This window comes from Crinia signifera, chromosome 2 (genome assembly GCF_055691185.1).
Source record: "Crinia signifera chromosome 2, ASM5569118v1, whole genome shotgun sequence".
NCBI classification, from domain to species: Eukaryota; Metazoa; Chordata; class Amphibia; order Anura; family Myobatrachidae; genus Crinia; species Crinia signifera.
The window spans coordinates 54319988-54338019 of record NC_139218.1 but is presented as its reverse complement, the minus strand read 5'-3'; the positions used below and the strand labels follow the sequence as shown (position 1 = coordinate 54338019).

The 18032-nt window shown below is 47.1% G+C and overlaps 1 long non-coding RNA gene across 1 annotated transcript in view; it reads right to left on the bottom strand.

Annotated features, from left to right (window-relative positions):
- LOC146058737 (uncharacterized) overlaps positions 1-16659 on the bottom strand; it is a 39437-nt gene extending 22778 nt beyond the window's left edge. The window contains exon 1 of the long non-coding RNA XR_014469928.1: positions 16403-16659. This is a non-coding gene — a long non-coding RNA (uncharacterized LOC146058737). The remainder of the gene's footprint in view (positions 1-16402) is intronic.
- Positions 16660-18032: the final 1373 nt, after the last annotated feature.

Below are 18032 nucleotides of genomic sequence, written 5' to 3'. Positions count from 1 at the left end.
ATTGTTATTGCAATCGGTAAAAAGACTGTATATCTATGATTGTGATCAGTGATTTTCAGCCTAGGTTAACACGAAATGAACCTTCACCAAAATTGTTCGTGAAACAATGTATACCAGAAAATGTTATTGTGCAACCCTGGCGAAAAACATATACAATACACTTACACAATTTTGTAAATGGATCACTTTCAATGCCAAGTAACCCTGTAACTTGGAAGAAAAAAACAGACCATCGTGCAAATATTGTATTAAAAAGTAGCCAATCTAATGGTAACTATATGCACTCACATGGAAATGCAATTTGATTGGCAAATAAAGGGTCTTTCAATCAAAAGCAGTGAACAGAAATCCTAGGAAAACTTAAAAAAATGACATCTAGTGCAACATTGTAAGTAAAAGGTATCAATTGACATTTATTGGACAAACTCACATTTTTTTTAAGTAAAATCGCATATACATTAACCCACAAGGGGTATAAAATCTCTCAAAGGACAATGGGCGGCAACATGAATCTTTAAAGTCCGTCCAGTCCTGAGGAAACCGGTCAGCAGCAGTGATAGGCTTTAGTGCGCTTTCAGGCTTAGGTAGCCCTTCATCAGAACTTTTTGAATGTTTGTATCACATGGTTCTCTAAAAAGATACTTACAAATCATCATGACGGCTGGAATTCAGACAAAAGTGCTCGATCGCCTATAGTGAGCAATTTTGAAAGAATTTTGTGTAAAACCAGCCTCTGAAGGGTGCAAAATCGGGAGTCGTTGCTGGCGTTTAAACTTTGTGGGAACGACACCTCGCACCCTAGGATCGACCTCCTATACTGTGTGTGTGTTTCCTTGCTATTCTTGTTATGTTATTCTAGAGGTAAAATGTTGCCACCGTTCAGATTGTCTTGTACGGAGAATGATTCTCTCTTATTTTCCCACAGATCCGGCCTTCGGGCTGCGGCACCAGGAGGAGAGGTGGTGTACGCCACTTGCTCTCTTTCCCAACTCCAGAACGAGTGTGTAGTGGAGAGAGCCCTCGAGCTGGCGGCCTCGGAGTCCATGCCGAGATTCAGAGCCTCCGATCCTTCCGGGATGTGTTCAGAAATACTGGTCGTCCCGCATCTCACTGCAAACTTTGGACCTATTTACCTCTGTAAGCTGCTCCGCATGCGTTATCGACATGCATGGAACACGGTAGAAGAGAGCCTGGAGGGAATCCTAGAACTGCATCCTTTTCAGGTGTAAATGGTTCACCACTGTTACTGTCAGGGATAAACTGGGGCTAAACTTAAGCCCTGGCATTCCTTCTGTCTGTGTATGCACACAAACAGGGGGAGTGGTCACGTGCCACGCCCCAAAGTACGCATACCAGTCTAGCAGCACTGCTGGGAAGAGGCCTCAAGACGTCTGAACGGTGCATCAGGCCATTGGTCCTTATGACATTTGTCAGATGGCTAGTCCTGCCTTGGTGTCCGCTGATAAGGAGGGGTCCTGTGTGTGCATCCTGGGCATAAGATGCCATGCTATGCTGACCACCAGAGCACGAGATAAGGAAATGTATAAACTACATTCTTATATTCACTATTGTGTGATATTTCCTTTGGAGTCTTCTCCTGGTAAGTGAATCCATAATAAATCTGCCAGGAACCTATTTTCTACTATAAAATTGTGCAAGCCAACAAACGAATATGCCCATAAAAATAAATTATAGATTTGATTGTAAATATCAAAACGTTAAATGATTTCATTGTGGAGTCATTTTTTTTTTTGCACCTTTTTAAAAACACCGACCTACATACAAATGATTTTTATGAGAAATAAACAATAGAAAGGTTGGATGAATTGACATTATGGGCCCGATTCAGTCCTGTTCGTATTGTTGCAGCCTAGCCGCCCGGGGTCCGCTCAGGCATAGACGTTAGCAGGGGAGCGTTTTTATGGGTACGTTCCCCTGCTGTTGTCCACCCATTCACGAGTATCCTGGAGCCAACGGGCCGGCGAGTGTGAAACTTGCCTAGGCTACTTGGTCCCTGGGTTTGCGGATGTGCATATTCACACAAGTGCTAACCCCGAACATCGGGATCGGGGACGAATTTGGACCTTAACGAATGGGTCTGAATCGGCTCCTACAGAGCCATCCTCATCTAGCCCTTTAATAGGATTAAGTGAGTAAAAGGATTACTCTGCTAATCCCGTACTGTATTGTTCTATGTATTGTATTTCTGTTGAAAACAATAGGCCTTGGCTCACCATGGCTCTCCAGAGAAGGCTGGCTGGGGAGGGCTCCATCTGTATATATGCATTAATGTTTGTGAAAATGGAGAACGCCTGCATTAACTAGGGGACTGCACAGCACAGCATGTGACAAATGATAGTCCTGTTATATGGACAAGTGTTACTATAAAACATGAGAAAAGTACCAAGGCCTCCCCATTTCCAGGTGCTCGTTACATGCATCAGCCCCACTGAAAACTGGAAGGTGAAAATGTGCTCATCGAAAGTGAAAGGACCAATGTGCTAGATGAAGAAGATGTGTAACAAAGAGGTGCCAACGTCGGGAGCCTATTGCACGCTGGGTAGTACAGAGCCTAGCTGGGCCCCGGTACGTTTCAGGGGGCATGGCCATACACCCTTAAGTTAAAATCTTGAGAAAAATAGCACTTTAATCACCACCCTGGCCACACTGCACACTGGAAGCATGTGCTGGATTGAGGAGAGCTGCTGCTGGCAGGTAATAAAGCCCCATTGGGCCCCTCCATCAGACATGTGCACTGGTAATTAGTACCCCCTTTATCGGCACCACTGACTGCATGCAATAGCTATTGACCTGGTTATTGCCCACAGCATTAGAATTCCACCACTGGCAGCAGTGGCAAACGCAGGATTTTTAGGGAGGGGTTTCCAAATGTAGTCCAAAATCTCCCACTCTGCAAGGCAACGGAGTAAGTACAGGAGTCTGGGGGAGCGGTAACTGCCCTGAAAATTGGTCTTTTCATACACTGGATACCAGGGGCGGAACTACCGGCGGAACTACCGGCGGTGCAGCCGGTGCATTGCACCGCGGCCCATCGCAATGAAAGAGCCCACAACTGTGAACTTCATATTTGCCGATACTCATTAATCCCCACAAAGCCTACCCAATCCTATGGAATCCCCCATAAAACGCGGAAAGCGCATGATGATGCGCAAGTTCAGCGGCGACGGGGGGGGCGGAGCTTGACATTGGGATGCGCACAGCAGGCTCAGGGCAGCCATGAAATAAGACTCCCACCTCATACCTGGAGCCGCCGCAGGAGAGGACAGCACCCAGCGGTGGGTGTGGCCTCAGCCTGCTGCCGCTAAGCTGGGAGACCCGGCTGCCGCTGTGCGGAGATCGTCACTACAGCTGCATGCTATGCCTCGCTGGGATGGTTGACCACGTCACAGCTGACAAGCTGTGAGAGGTAGAATTACCATGTGTGGGGGGTGCGCTGAATGTAGGAGAGCAGGGGGGGGGGGGGGCTGTATCAAAATAGTGTGAGTGGGGAAGGTGGTGGGGATCTCCCAGGGACATCTCCCACAATTATTACTCTTCAGTATTCCACTATTCCTCCTCTCTCCCACCTCTCCCCCACTATTATATTCCTCCTCTCTCTTATTATTCCTCCTTTCTCCCACTATTCCTCCTCTCTCCCATTATTCCTCCTTTCTCCCACTATTCCTCCTCTCTCCCATTATTCCTCCTCTCCTCTCTCCCACTATTCCTCCTCTCTCCCATTATTCCTCCTCTCCTCTCTCCCACTATTCCTCCTTTCTCCCACTATTCCTCCTTTCTCCCACTATTCCTCCTCTCTCCCATTATTCCTCCTCTCTCCCACTATTCCTCCTCTCTCCCATTATTCCTCCTTTCTCCCACTATTCCTCCTCTCCTCTCTTCCACTATTACCTCTCTCCCAATATTTATCCTCTCCTCTCTCCCGCTGTTCCTCCTCTCTTCTCTCCCACTATTCCTTCTCTCTCCCAATATTTCTCCTCTCCTCTCTCCCGCTGTTCCTCCTCTCCTCTCTCCCGCTATTCCTCCTCTCCTCTCTCCCACTATTCCTCCTCTCCTTTCTCCCACTATTCCTCCTCTTTTCTGCTCTCCTCTTTCCCACTATTCCTTTTCCCAATATTCCTCCTGCTTCCCACTATTCCTCCTTCTCTCCCACCTTTATGATAATATCATACCACACCAGCAACCATGCTCCCCAATCACAGTCCCCTCCTGTCATTTTTTTTTATATCTGCCTCTACATTAAAGTACATTAGCCAGCTAGTCACTACAGGCCCATAACTAAGGATGGGGCAGTTCATGATGTAGGAGGGGAAGCCATACTTTAGGGGACAGTTTCTGCAGGACCAGGCATGCCGTCTTCCCACCTAACCTGATTAATCCCTACCATTCTGAGGACTAGACCCCATCCCAGGTCTGCCCAGCTGCCAAATGCTTTGTTACAGGGGGAATGGAGATCTGGGCAAAGCCAGTGGAGAAATGGTGTGTTATTACATTTACATTAACAGAATTGGTTCAGCAGGCAGAAGCTGGGCTGATAGAAGATGTGGGCTACGGGCAGGGGCGCGACACTGCATTCTGCAGATTTTGGCAGTGTAGTGATGTATTGCAGCGAATTGTGGTGATGTTGTGTAGTGATGTATTACAGCATATTGTGATGATGTTGTGTAGTTACTGTATGTATTGCAGTGTATTGTGGTGATGTGTAGTTATGTATTGTGGTGATCTTGTGTAGTTATGTAATTTTGTGTATTTTGGTGATGTTGTGTAACGATATATGCAGCATTTATGGGGATGTAGTGTAGTGATGTGGGGAACATGTTGCTGTGGAGGGGCATGTTAGTGAGACAGTGGGGCCATTTGGGGCACACAGGGGATCATGTGAGGAAGACGCTGTTAGGTGAGCACAGCCATGGGCACTCATTGAAATAACACACCAACCGCCTTGTTTTTCTTTAGTGGGGGTGGGGGCCCAAAGCATATGCTTGCACCTGGGCCTACCAGTTGCTAGTTCCGCCACTGATGGATACTGTATTGATATTTAACAGTACAGATGGTCTATAGTATAGGCTCTTTCAAACATTTAAATACAATAAGTAGTCAGGAAAAGGTTAAACATATAATAATAAATAAATACACAAACATAATAGAACCAGTGCTGCACTTTCTAAGTTCACAATCTCACACTTCATGGTAAGGCTCCTGTCTCTTCCTCCTAGCAGCTGCTCTCTGGTCCATTTTAACATGGCCAATATCAAAACATGTAGCAGTGCATGCTGGGATGTGTAGTTCAGCAACAGATGGAGGGCCAAAGTTCCCCATCCCTGATTCAAGGCACTTGCCAAGAGGAGGGGGGTTTCTGGGTAACCAACCCCCCCTCCCCCCCCCCCGCGTTTGCATAATCATTCATGAACACTTCCTTCGTTAAAAAATTTACTAAGCTTTGAAAAGTGATAAAGTGGAGAGGTATAAACCTCCAACCAACCAGCTCCTAGCTTTCATTTTTCAAACACAGTCTGTAACATGGCATTTAAAAACTGATTGGTCATTACATTATCACTCTTCGTGTTATCAAGCTTAGTACATCTGGCAGGGTGAAAATGTCGGCTACTGTATATGACAAAAGAAATAAGCAAATGATTCATGCAGCAGGAAATGTATTCTGCAGCTGCTTGATACACTTGTCTCGCAGCATTTGTTGCTAATAGAGATCTCAGTGCATTTGTGCATTCGCTGTAGAAATATGGTATGAGTAAAACACCATTAACATTCAGGGCCGGTGCAAGGCAGCGGAGCGCCCCAGGCAAGTCGCGGTGGGGGCGCCCCGGTGCCGGGGGGAGGGAGGGGGCGGGGGGGGGGGTGGTACCTCTATAAAAAATTGCTGCCACGGCGTCCCTGCAGTGCTGGGGCGGTCAGGGGTGTCCGTGCCGTAGGGGTACCTGCGGCGCCATCATGTGTATAAAGCTGGCTGCGGCCGGCGGGGTCCCTGTAGTGAATAGCAAATAACTAGCGCTTCCGGCGCCGCCGCGCGCATAGCGCTAGTTATTTGCTATTCACTACAGGGACCCCGCCGGCCGCAGCCAGCTTTATACACATGACGGCGCCGCAGGTACCCCTACAGCACGGACACCCCTGACCGCCCCAGCACTGCAGGGACGCCGGGGCAGCAATTTTTTTACACAGTTCGCTGGGGGTGAGGGGCGAACTGCCGCCCTCCAGGTGCCGGCGCCCTAGGCAAATGCCTAGAGCTGCCTAGTGGTGGCGCCGGCCCTGTTAACATTACAATGATGGCACCTATACAAATGTGTCAGTAACAAAATAAAAGCTAAGGTTACATTGGTAATATATTTCACGTAAGAATACCTATTGCACCTATATATTATACACAGATATCATTGTCTATCATACATAGCACACAGACATAAACCTCATTGACAGCCATATATTGAACAGAAATCGGAATCCTCCCCCACCACCACCACCACTATTGTCGTCAAACATTGTCATTCATCACATTCTCCAGAGACAGAAGATTCTTAAGGACAGAATGGTTGGAACTTCCTCATCTTTGCGGCCACAGCTTACGCCAGTTACATTAGCAGCTTTCAGCATCATCGTCCCCTTGCGGGCTCGCTTCGCTCGCCACGCTTCGGGCTTAGTGTCTCGCTTTGCTTCACTTAACTCGCCACAACTTTACTAATGGTAATAGATGGTGGCGTGGACACAGGAGGGTGGCGTGGACCCAGGGTGGTGCGAGTTACGATACGTAAGTTCCGTAGCGTAAGCTGTGGCTGCAAAGATGTATGTATATGCATATATATATAAAATGCTGGCTTGGGGGCAGTGGCACTCGGATGCAAAAAAATAGACAAGAATCGGTGTGTGGGACCACACACCGCCTCTTGTCTATTTTTTTGCATCCGAGTGCCGCCGCCCCCAAGCCAGCATTGTATTGAGTGGTCAGCAGTGACCATCTCCTAGGAGGGCACCTGAGTTTATATCCGAAAATCGTGGTGTGGACATCCAGGAGGGCCACCTGAAGCAACACTATATATATATATATATATATATATATATATATATATATATATATATATGTTGTAACCACTAGGGGGTGTGCATTTAGAAAAATAATCTTGAATAATAGCACGTGTCTCGCCATAGGACTAATATAGATATACATGCGGTCCAAAGGGAACGTATGCGGTCCAGGTGACGTAATACGCACGCTGGATGATGCGTTATACGCATCTAACTAAATTGCATTTGGGGCATTGTGACAGAGACGGGACACGTGATGTGCATGTTGCGCTCACGTGACCGGAATGAGTAGGTCTATGTGCGGTCCAGATGACGCTGCTGTGCGTCTCAATTGGACGTTATTCACGCCCTCTGACGGGATAAATAGTGGACATAGCCCAGGATAGAGGCACACACCGTTGACACGTTCAACAGGTCGTGTTGCCGGACTTATACACCTTGAGATATGTTTTATGGACTGCTTGATACTTGGCATATGGTATAATAATTTTACTGTAGCAAGTGGGAGGTGCGGTATTAGATGGATAAGTGGATCCCTCCGCATGATGTATAGATTTATGTGAATACCAGCAACACCGCTAAAAGTAGTTTATTGAGACATGTGGGATTTTCTAATATGCACTTTATACCATTCTATGACTGATACACATTTTCTCTTGCTTTATATGTATTTTTCTATAGGTGTATTTTTTCACTTGATGTATAACGGATGGCTGTCAACAAGTCTTGAAAAAGGACCTGATTCGGGTCGAAACGTTGACCAGAGTGTATATGTATATATATATATATATATATATATATATATATATATATTATGGATGGCCATCGCCCATCGATTATTCAAAATCATTGATGGTTCATGGCCGATGTTGAATACTTTTGCCATCGATGGGGGAGAACCAGACGGTTTCTCTCCATCGATGGAACAGCAAAACAGTGTTTTGCTGTTTTTTGTCAAAGCGCCAGGACACGGAGCATAGCTCCGACACCTGCGTAGCCCCGCCTCCCATATTTTGATTGGCCCACAGGCCAATCAATCAAACACAATGGATGACCATCAATATGTAAAAATATCGATGGTCATCCATTGCATAGTTTAGCACTATCGATGGCCAGTTGCAGAATTGTCATCGATGGCAACCATCGATTGTAACGATGGTCATCCCTAATAAATATATATATATATATATAGATAGATAGATAGATAGATAGATAGATAGACAGACAGACAGACAGACAGACAGACAGACAGAGATTTATATATATCTATATGGATATATATATAAATATTAATTTTATTTATATAGCTATATATATATATATATATATCAATACATTCATATACAGATAGATAGATAGATAGATAGATAGATAGATAGATAGATAGATAGATAGATAGATAGATAGATCTATAGATAGATATGTGTAGAAATATAGATAGATATTTTTGCTCCTAAGGAATGGTAGCTGTCACAACAGTGAAGAGATGGCAGAGGCAATGACAGATTAAAAAAAACTGGGTCCCCATGCCCAAAAACCACCCTACCCTTGGTGTGGTGTCCCCTGAGCACTAATCTGTCACTTTTCACTGATTTCCCAAATGTTTTACTGTGTAATATCAGTGGGAAGATGATGTGAGGCATGGGACAGAGAGACCAACTGCCATTTCCAACTGCCGCATGCCACATGGGCCAGGTGTAAAACCTCAGTGTGCTGGCCTCTCACTGGCATTTCTTGAGCAGGAGCAGAGGTGAGCGCAAGAAAAAATACCCCCCCTAGAGAGATCTAGCTTTTACAGCGAGTTTACTCCAGGTATTATCAGTGATCAGAGAGATCAGCGCACATTAACATCTGTGTTTTCTTTTCTTTTTTTCTTTTTTTTTTGTGCACCTTTGGTGCAATTTACCATCAACAATGAGCCGGAGGGAACTGGCCCAGTTATTTGGAACTGGGCCATATCCGAACACCTCCTGGCTACGATCTGGACGCCGCAGACCATCTTCAGGCGTACCATCTGCAGCAGACCAACCAGCAGCGGCACCGTCCTCAGGAGCACCAGCAGCGGCAGCACCATCCTTGGTAGCACGGAGACCAGCAGTCATCCTTGCCCGCCTTCCATCCTACAGGAGATGCACCTTTACAGGAGGCGGCGCTGTAGAGTCCTGCACCATCTGCATCTCCCAGTTTCGGGTTTGTGAGGAAGTGGCGGTCACATCCTGCAGGCATGTTTTCCACGTCTCATGCCTGACACAGTGGCTGGACGTCAACAGCATCTGCCCCCTGTGCCGCGCCCGATGCTTTGACCTGAGCAGATTTCCCCAGCGTCATCTTTAGAGGAAATCAAGAACATCATTGCCCCCAAACATCCAGGGGTGCAATCCAAGGACGTAAGTACTATTCTAACTGGTCATGTCCTTGTTGTCTTGTCTCCCCCTGTCTACCCTACTCGGGGATTAGCTACTTGCTGCTGTTGTCAGCAGAAGTCTTGAGGGATTTTACCTTTTTTACCTGAACTGACGGACTTAATTTGGCACATTGAAATTTGGCTAATTGGCAACAATTCAAATTCTTCAGTCCCTCAGCAGGGTTTTGGGTTCACCTCTTGCCGAGTTTTGCTTGTGTTATCCTTGCTCTCCCCCAACCCCATTTCCCCTCATGTGTCTTTATGTTGCTTCTGATTGGCCCTGAAGCTTGTCATTATTTAGCTAATTGGCATTCAATTAAACATTTTTTTTTTTTTTTGGCAGATCATCCATTTTACTAAATTTTAATGCTTTGGGGGCTATCCATGAAGCAGTGAAAAGAGGGGAGAATTGTGATTGGTTGCTATTGGTAACATCTATTTTGGCTCATCCCTCCACTCTTCTCATTGCTTCCCCAATAGACCCCTTTGTCACCAATCTTAGTTTAAACATATTTAAATATTTTTAATGTGTTTCAAATAAATTCCACCTTTTATTCTGCCAAATACATGTCTCTGAGTCTTTATTTATATTATGGTTACTTATGATTGTGTGATTATATGGTATATACATGGGACAACCCTCAGATGGTGGAAGGTAATGGGCACCATACATTTCCTAATTGATTTAGTTCTAATAAATAAACAAATAACCAATGAATGGCAATCACTGTGTCTGAGTCTTTCTGTTATATAATTTTATTAATGGTATTTTACAGTTATTATTATTTTGTGGCTGGCGTGGGGGTCAGATAGAAGATGTTAATCCTATGTCGCATAATGCATGTGCAAGGGTGATTAGCGTCAGAAAATGCACATGGGTCATAAACACAAACTGTCCAGACTCTGGGCCAGATGCACTAAGCTTCAAAAGTGATAAAATGGAGAGTGATAACCAAACAACCAATCAGCACCTGCCTGACATTTTTCAAACACAGTCTGTGACATGTCAGGTAGGAGCTGATTGGCTGGCTGTTCATCACTCTCCATTTTATCACTTTTGAAGCTTAGTGCATCTGGCCATGTGACTGACAGGAAACTGGTGTTTGGGGTGTGGAAACCTGCCATATTCCAGGTGTTCCTGAAAAATGCAGCCGTGCCCAGGTATTTAAGAGGAGGGTCTGTGATGTCAGCAATGACCACTGTCACAGTCCTAGATTAATGGAAGGGGGGAAATTTGAGGAAGAATTACTTCACAGAAAGAGTAGTGGATAAGTGGAATAGCCTCCCATCAGAGGAGGTAGCGGCAAATACAGCAGTACAATGTAAACATGCTTGGGATAGGCATATTGATATCCTTACAAAAAAATAAGGATCAAATATGGTTTGAGGTAACGGGGGAAATTTACTAAGAAAAATTTGTGGAAAAAAATTGTATTTTCATACGAAAATACAAATTTTTGGGGGGCGTATTCGTATTTTTGGCATTTACTATGCCAAAAATATGAATTTTCGTATTCATATTGATGGGACATTCGTATTTGTATTTACAAATACAAATGGATACACCATCGATAGAATACGACAGAAATCACCATTCAAAAGAATGGTGATTCCTGATTTACTAAGCGGCCGTATTAAAAATACGGCCGCGAATGGCCAGGCAAATACGGCAGGAAAATACACTTAATTTTCCTGTTGTATTTGCAGCCTTCAGTGTCAAAATAATAATAATAAAAAATAAATAAATTTAAAAAAATGGCGTGGGTTCCCCCCCCCCCACAGCTGAAAGAGCCGGGCTGGTAATAAAAAATCAGGAAACCCGACAAATAGGGCCTCCTCGGTTTTTTTAAACCAGCCCCAGCAGGCTCCAGGTCCGGGGCTGGTTCCCAAAATACGGGGGACAAAATGAATAGGGGTCCCCCGTATTTTAAGAACCAGCCCCAGACCAAACCAGCAGGGCCGATGCTAGGGTGTTCAGCGCCCCCCTGCAAACTATACATTTGCGCCCTCCTATACTTTGCAAAGAGACAGCGCATGCTGAAATAAAAGGGTGTACAGTATAATGCCCATAGTAGTATTGCGTCATACACATAATGTGCCCAGTAGCAGCAGTGCCATAACTTGATATTTTATTGCCCTGTGCCAGAAAAGGAATTGGTGCCCACACACACATAATAGGGACAAAGCGCACTGTAGGCGGGCATCACAATTTTTGCACTGTAATGTCCCTTATGCATTATGCCACACACCATAATGCCCATTACAAATTATGCCACCCAATGTAATGTTTATTGCACATTGTACAATAATGTGTAATTCTCATTACACATTATGTCACACATCGTAATTCCCATTACGCCACACACCACGTAATGGCCATTACACATTATGCTACACATCGTTATGCTTTTTACACATTATACCACTGTACACTGTAATGCATATTACATATTACTCAACATAAGTGTCACTTGCCACTTACCTACATGCTCATTAACAGGAGTTACATGCACACTGAAAGGGGTTACATGCTCGTTGCCAGGGATTTCTTGCTCAATGCCAGGGATTTCTTGCTACTTTCCATGTGGTATTATGTGCTCGTTGCCAAGGAGGATTACATGCTCATTGCCAAGGGGGATTACATGCTCGTTGCCAAGGGGGATTACTTGCTCATTGCCATGGGGGATTACATGTTTATCACCTAGGGGGTTTACATGGTTGTTATCCGGGGGTGGGGGGGATTAAATGCTCATTGTCTAGGGGGTTACATTCTCATTGCCCAGGGGGATTACATGCTCATTGTCCAGGGGTAGGTACCCTGCGCTACAGGAATCCACACTTCTGGGTAGTGGTGGGCACCCTTACAGATGCTGCTGGGCAGAGGGGGAGGGGGCAGGTGCTGGGCCGAGAGAGGGGGAGAAATACATGTACAAAAAGTAGGGTGACAAATTCTGTGCAGAGAGACGGAGAGGGGGGACAAATGTGCAGAAAAAGGGGGGTTCAGATGCTGGGTAGAAGGGGGGCAGATTCTGTGTAAAGAGACAGGAGCAGATACTGGGTAGAGAGAGTGGGGGACAGATACAGGGTAGAGAGGAGGAGGGCAGATGCTGGGCAGAGAGAGGATGAGGGCAGATGCTGGGCACAGAAGGGGGACAGATGCTGGGCAGAGGAGGGGACACATATGCTGGGCAGATTCTGGGTAGAGGAGGGCAGAAGTTGGGCAAAGAGGGGGGCAGAAACTGGGCACAGAATATAGAGAATAAATATAAAACATGCAGGAGAGTGAGAGAATGACTGTAAGAGAGGGGAGAGGAAGGAACAGTAGCTACAGAGACATGGGTGCTAGATGGATGTATACTGTAACTCACAGATGGGGCCATTCTTCTGTTATCTGATTATCCTCAGTATTCCAAGGGTCGGGGGAGCACGTGACCCAGCCCTCCAATCAGGAGCTCCTCTAACCAGCATGTGCCGAGCTCCTCCAATCACAGCTTGGCACAGGCTGTTCTTCTGACCCTAATTCTGTCATCAGGGGGGAGGAGCTCGGCACCGCAGTGAGTTTAGGAGATGAAGAGACTTCCAGTGCTGCTGCTGCTGGTCTGGTCTCAGTTTCATCATGTAAGTCCTCCTCCGCTCTGCTGCAGGTGCCGCTGCCTGCCTTACACACATCAGCAGCATCCGGCAGCACTGATTTACCTGCTCACAGCAGAGTCCCAGAGCAGGGAGAGCAGCGCCTTCACAGCCTGGCGCCTCCCTGCTTTGCAGGATCTGCTGAGCAGGTAGCGCCGGTCCTGCAAACCAGCCAGCAGGGTAATGTCAAAGCCGGGGGACACTTATTATATAAGGTCCCGCGGCCAAAACATTCATCCCTACTGACCAGTCAGCCTGGCCAGGGGCCCTGGGGGAGTGGGGACCCCCCCAATAAAGCCCCCCCCCCCCCCTCCAGGACTTACCTGACCAGGCTGAAGCCTGGTGCTCTCCTCGGTGCCCCTGGGCGGTGGGCATCCAGCTGATTACAGTGTAAAAAAAAGAATAAACTATTGTTTAATACTGTGGAACTATGAGTCCCAGCAAGCCTCCCCCACAAGCTGGGACGTGGAGAACCACAAGTCCCAGCATGAAGGGCATTAAAGGGCCCGCTGCTACTTGTAGTTCCACAGTATGAAAAACAGACAAATACACACTGACACGTGAAAAATAAAACTTTAATACAGCCAAAGCCCATACATACTGATACTTACCTATATTGAGCCAGTCGGTAGGTCCCGGGGTCTGGGGCTCCATGGTCCAGGGTCCGGTGCCTTGGTTCCTGGGTCCGTGGCTGCAGAGTCCGGGATCTTGGTTCCGGGGCTCCAGGGCTGAAGAGTCCGGGGTCCAGGATCCGAAGAAATCCATATGGTGACCTGTGGAAGGAAATCCTACTCACCAGGTCCTCTGGCGAAGATCCCGTCTTGTTCTCTCCGCCTCAGTCCAAGTCGCGCATCACCCCGCTCGGACTGAGGAGAGACGCAGAGAACATTCATCTTCTGCGCCTCTCCTCCGAATTATTCTATTGGCCGCCCAGCGGCCAATCAGGAGCCGACTTTCTCGGCTCCTGATTGCCCACTAGGCAGCCATGTATGTGGGTATGTGGGAAATCAGTTTACTTTACATGTGACACAGGTAGTAAGCTACTTCCATAAGACCTAGAGCCTGATTCAGATTTGTACTCAATGCCGATGTTCATGCAGCTGAGCCTTTATAGGTAAACCCTGCATGCTCCAAGGTACTTTATCTATGGCGCCTTCAATCAGCAGCAAGATTATAGTGCTATGGATTGTTTGAGGAGGGCCTCAAACCGGTATCTTGCCTTGGGCACCATGAGGTTAAAATCCGCCTCTGGTGTGACCAGCTGTAGGTGGGTGCAGTGGCATTGAGGGGGGGAGCCAGTACTTTTTACCTGGGTCCAGGTCTGCTGGAGGGTCCAGGGCCCACTCCCCCTCCACTGTTGCAGGGAGCCGGGCAGTCGGCAGAAATGAAAGGCTGCCGCAGCACAGCCTCTCTCTTCTGCTCAGGACATGCTGCTCAGTGCTGTGTGCGGAGCTGGGGAGAGAGGCAGATACTGCAGCCCTGATGCAGGCGTGATCCCTCCCTGCCACCCACCTGTAGTGTCCACTGTTTTTTAATATCAATTCAAATAACAAATGTGTAAAAATGTATTATATTTCCTCAGTGGCGTAACTAGAAATTTTGCTCCCCCCTGCCAAAAAAATTCTGGCGCCCCCCCTCCTTCCTTCCATTTTTTGGTAAAAGAAACAGGACAGTTTCTCAGCTATTCGGCTCTCAATAAAAACACCCCCCCCCCCCCCCCAAATTAAAGAAAAACACAAAGAATTTATGAAGAACCTATAGTGTGCCCATTTCAAAAAGGTGTGTGGCGATGCTTATTAGACAATATGCAAAACACTGTAATGTCTATTACATATTATACCACACACCATAATGACCCTTAAGGCGATTGCGACCAATCGGCCCAAGTCGTCCCTCCCTGACATGCCGTCGGGTCCGATGCGCGCTCCCATGCGCATCTGACCCGACCAGGTGGTCAGACCGGTAGGCCGTCCGACCACCCGTTTCTCCTGGTGGTGAGGCGGGTGGGAAACAGGGACGCATGCAATCCATCACAACGAATCGCATGCGTCCCTGCCGCCGGGAAGGTCCTCGCAGGCTATCGGGTGTCCGTACACTGCTGCGAGACATTGCAGACAGTGTATGGACACCTTAACACATCGCTATCCATACACACTGGGCAAAAATGCCCAGTGTGTATGGACCTTTAGTGTGAGTGCCAATCCACAAATAAGATACCCCCTTCAGAGCTGACAGGGGGGCCTTGAGGTATATATATGTGTGTGTGTGTATACACATATTTTATTGTCGAGAGATCCTGCGTTACCCAGAAATGTTTCTAATACATACAGGATATACACGCACACATACCATACAGACACACAGGACTTACATGCACATATACCATACAGACATGCATCACATACACGCACATACATACATACACACAGGACATGCATGCACACATACAGTTATCGCACACATACCGTACAGACACACAGGACATACATGCACACATACCATAGACACACACAGGACATTCAAGCACACATACCATACAGACACACAGGACATACACGCACAGATACCATACAGACACACAGGACATACACGCACACATACCATAGACACACACAGGACATTCAAGCACACATACCATGCAGACACACAGGATATACACGCACACATACCATATACACACACACACACACACAAGACATACAAGCACACATACCATACAGACACACAGGACATACACGCACACATACCATATACACACACAGGATATACACGCACACATACCATACACACACACACACACACACACACACACACAAGACATACAAGCACACATACCATACAGACACACAAGACATACACGCGCACATACCATACACATAAACACACACACACACACAGGACATACACGCACACATACCATAGACACAAAGGACATACACACACATGGCATACAGGCACAGATACCATACATACACACACACAAAGCATATTTATAAATATACACAAGCTATAGACACACATAGTATACACAAAGGACAAAAACACACACACACACTCACACATAGCATTTAAACAAAGTATACATACATTATACATACACACAGCATACTTACAAACACCAATACTAAAACAAATAACCCCCACAAGCAATGGAGGGCACCCAGTTTCCACATACCCAGCCCTCCCCCTTCCCACTGCAGCTACCAGTACAACATAGTGCTCACTGGGCCACCAGCATACATTAATGGTGCCCACATTCTTCACCCCCTGCCCATGCCCCTCCAGCTGGCACCCACAACAAGGGACACAGACCTGTCAGTTGTCCATTCCAGGCAGGTTAATCTTCGTGTCTCAGGCAGCCCCATGCGTTGTAGACACATAGAGAAGAGCTTCCTGAGTGCCGAGGATCTCTGCGCTGCAGCGCCACCTACAGGCAGCTCAGCAGTACATCCTTAGCTTTCTCCCAGCAGCTTGCACAGGACAGCCTTCGGCTCCGAGAGAGCCGTGACCCTCCTGCGCCCCAGTGGCGCCGGCTCCCCCCCGCGACCGCTGGGGCTGCCTATGCCTAGTTACGCCACTGTATTTCCTATATAAGGTAAACATTGCCGGTCGTTATGATGATGTTTGCTTGGCAAGTTTCACACCAATTTTGACAAATTCATTGGCAAAGGGTTAAAACACCACAAAACCATTCCCCAATGAAATGCAATCCAGTAAAGGGCTTTTTTTCTATAACCACAAAAGGCCTGAAGCAGCGGTATCTCATATGTTCCACCCTGCGCATGTTGTCCAATTCAGACATACGGTATACATCTCTATGGATCTGTGGCCAATATGGGCTGTGCACAACTGAACTTCATCTCCTCGTGTGGCTACATGGGGGACACTGGATGGCTTCAGGGCATTTGCACATAGAGTATAAATCAGGTTGGCATGCAAATGCATACACAGCTATGATTTTCTAGTTTATGTTACCACCAATCATCACAGGAGAAGCTGCCATCCAAGAAAGAAGACAGACACCCAGCGGAGCCATCTCAAGTCACTATTGAGGAACATCAACTCCTAGGGTTAACCTATGGTTCTTCAGTCTGGGTGACGCCAGTGGCGTAACAAAAACAATTTTGACGCTCTCTCCGGTTAAAAGACAAGACACCCCCCCCCCCCCCCGGGAGCTAGCAGGGGGCTACCTGCGTTGAGGGAGAGGTCCCCGCGGTGCTGAGTATCATGTTGCCGGGGTCCCTGCAATGACTTGGAAATGACAAGCTATCTGCCGCCCGGTGGCGCGGGAAGCACTTCTGACTTTGAAAACACTGGGCACACGCTGATTGGCTGAGACTCAGCCAATCAGCATGCGCCCAGTGTTTTCAAAGTCAGAAGTGCTTCCCACACCGCCGCACGGTGGATAGTGCGTTATTTCCAGGTCACTGCAGGGACCTTTAAACGTCATACTCAGCACCGCAGGGACCTCCAGGATCTCCCTGACCGCAGGTACCCCCACGCTGCACGGACCCCCCTGCTCGCTCCCCGCTGCACCCATAAGGAGGGGGGAGCTGGGGGAATAACAATAGCGCCCGCAGACCCCCCGGCACCTCCCCACCGCCGTGGGGCCTGCGTCGCTATAGTTACGCCACTGGCCGACGCAGTGGTGAGGCTGATGACATGATTCTCTGCATGCAATATAGCAGCTAACGAGGTAATGGGCAAGTACTAAGGGGATGTACTAAGCCTTGAAAAGTGATAAAATGGAGAGTGATAAAGCACCAACCAATCAGCGCCTGTCATTTTTCAAAACAGCCTGTAACATATGGCCTAATTCAGACCAGACCACTGGGCTGTGAGTCTCCGGAGCCCACATCCATGGTAAAGACATGAAAGAGTTTTCTTTCCTGATTATGAAGCTGTATAAATGCGGCAATATCTACCTTTTAGGTTGACAATT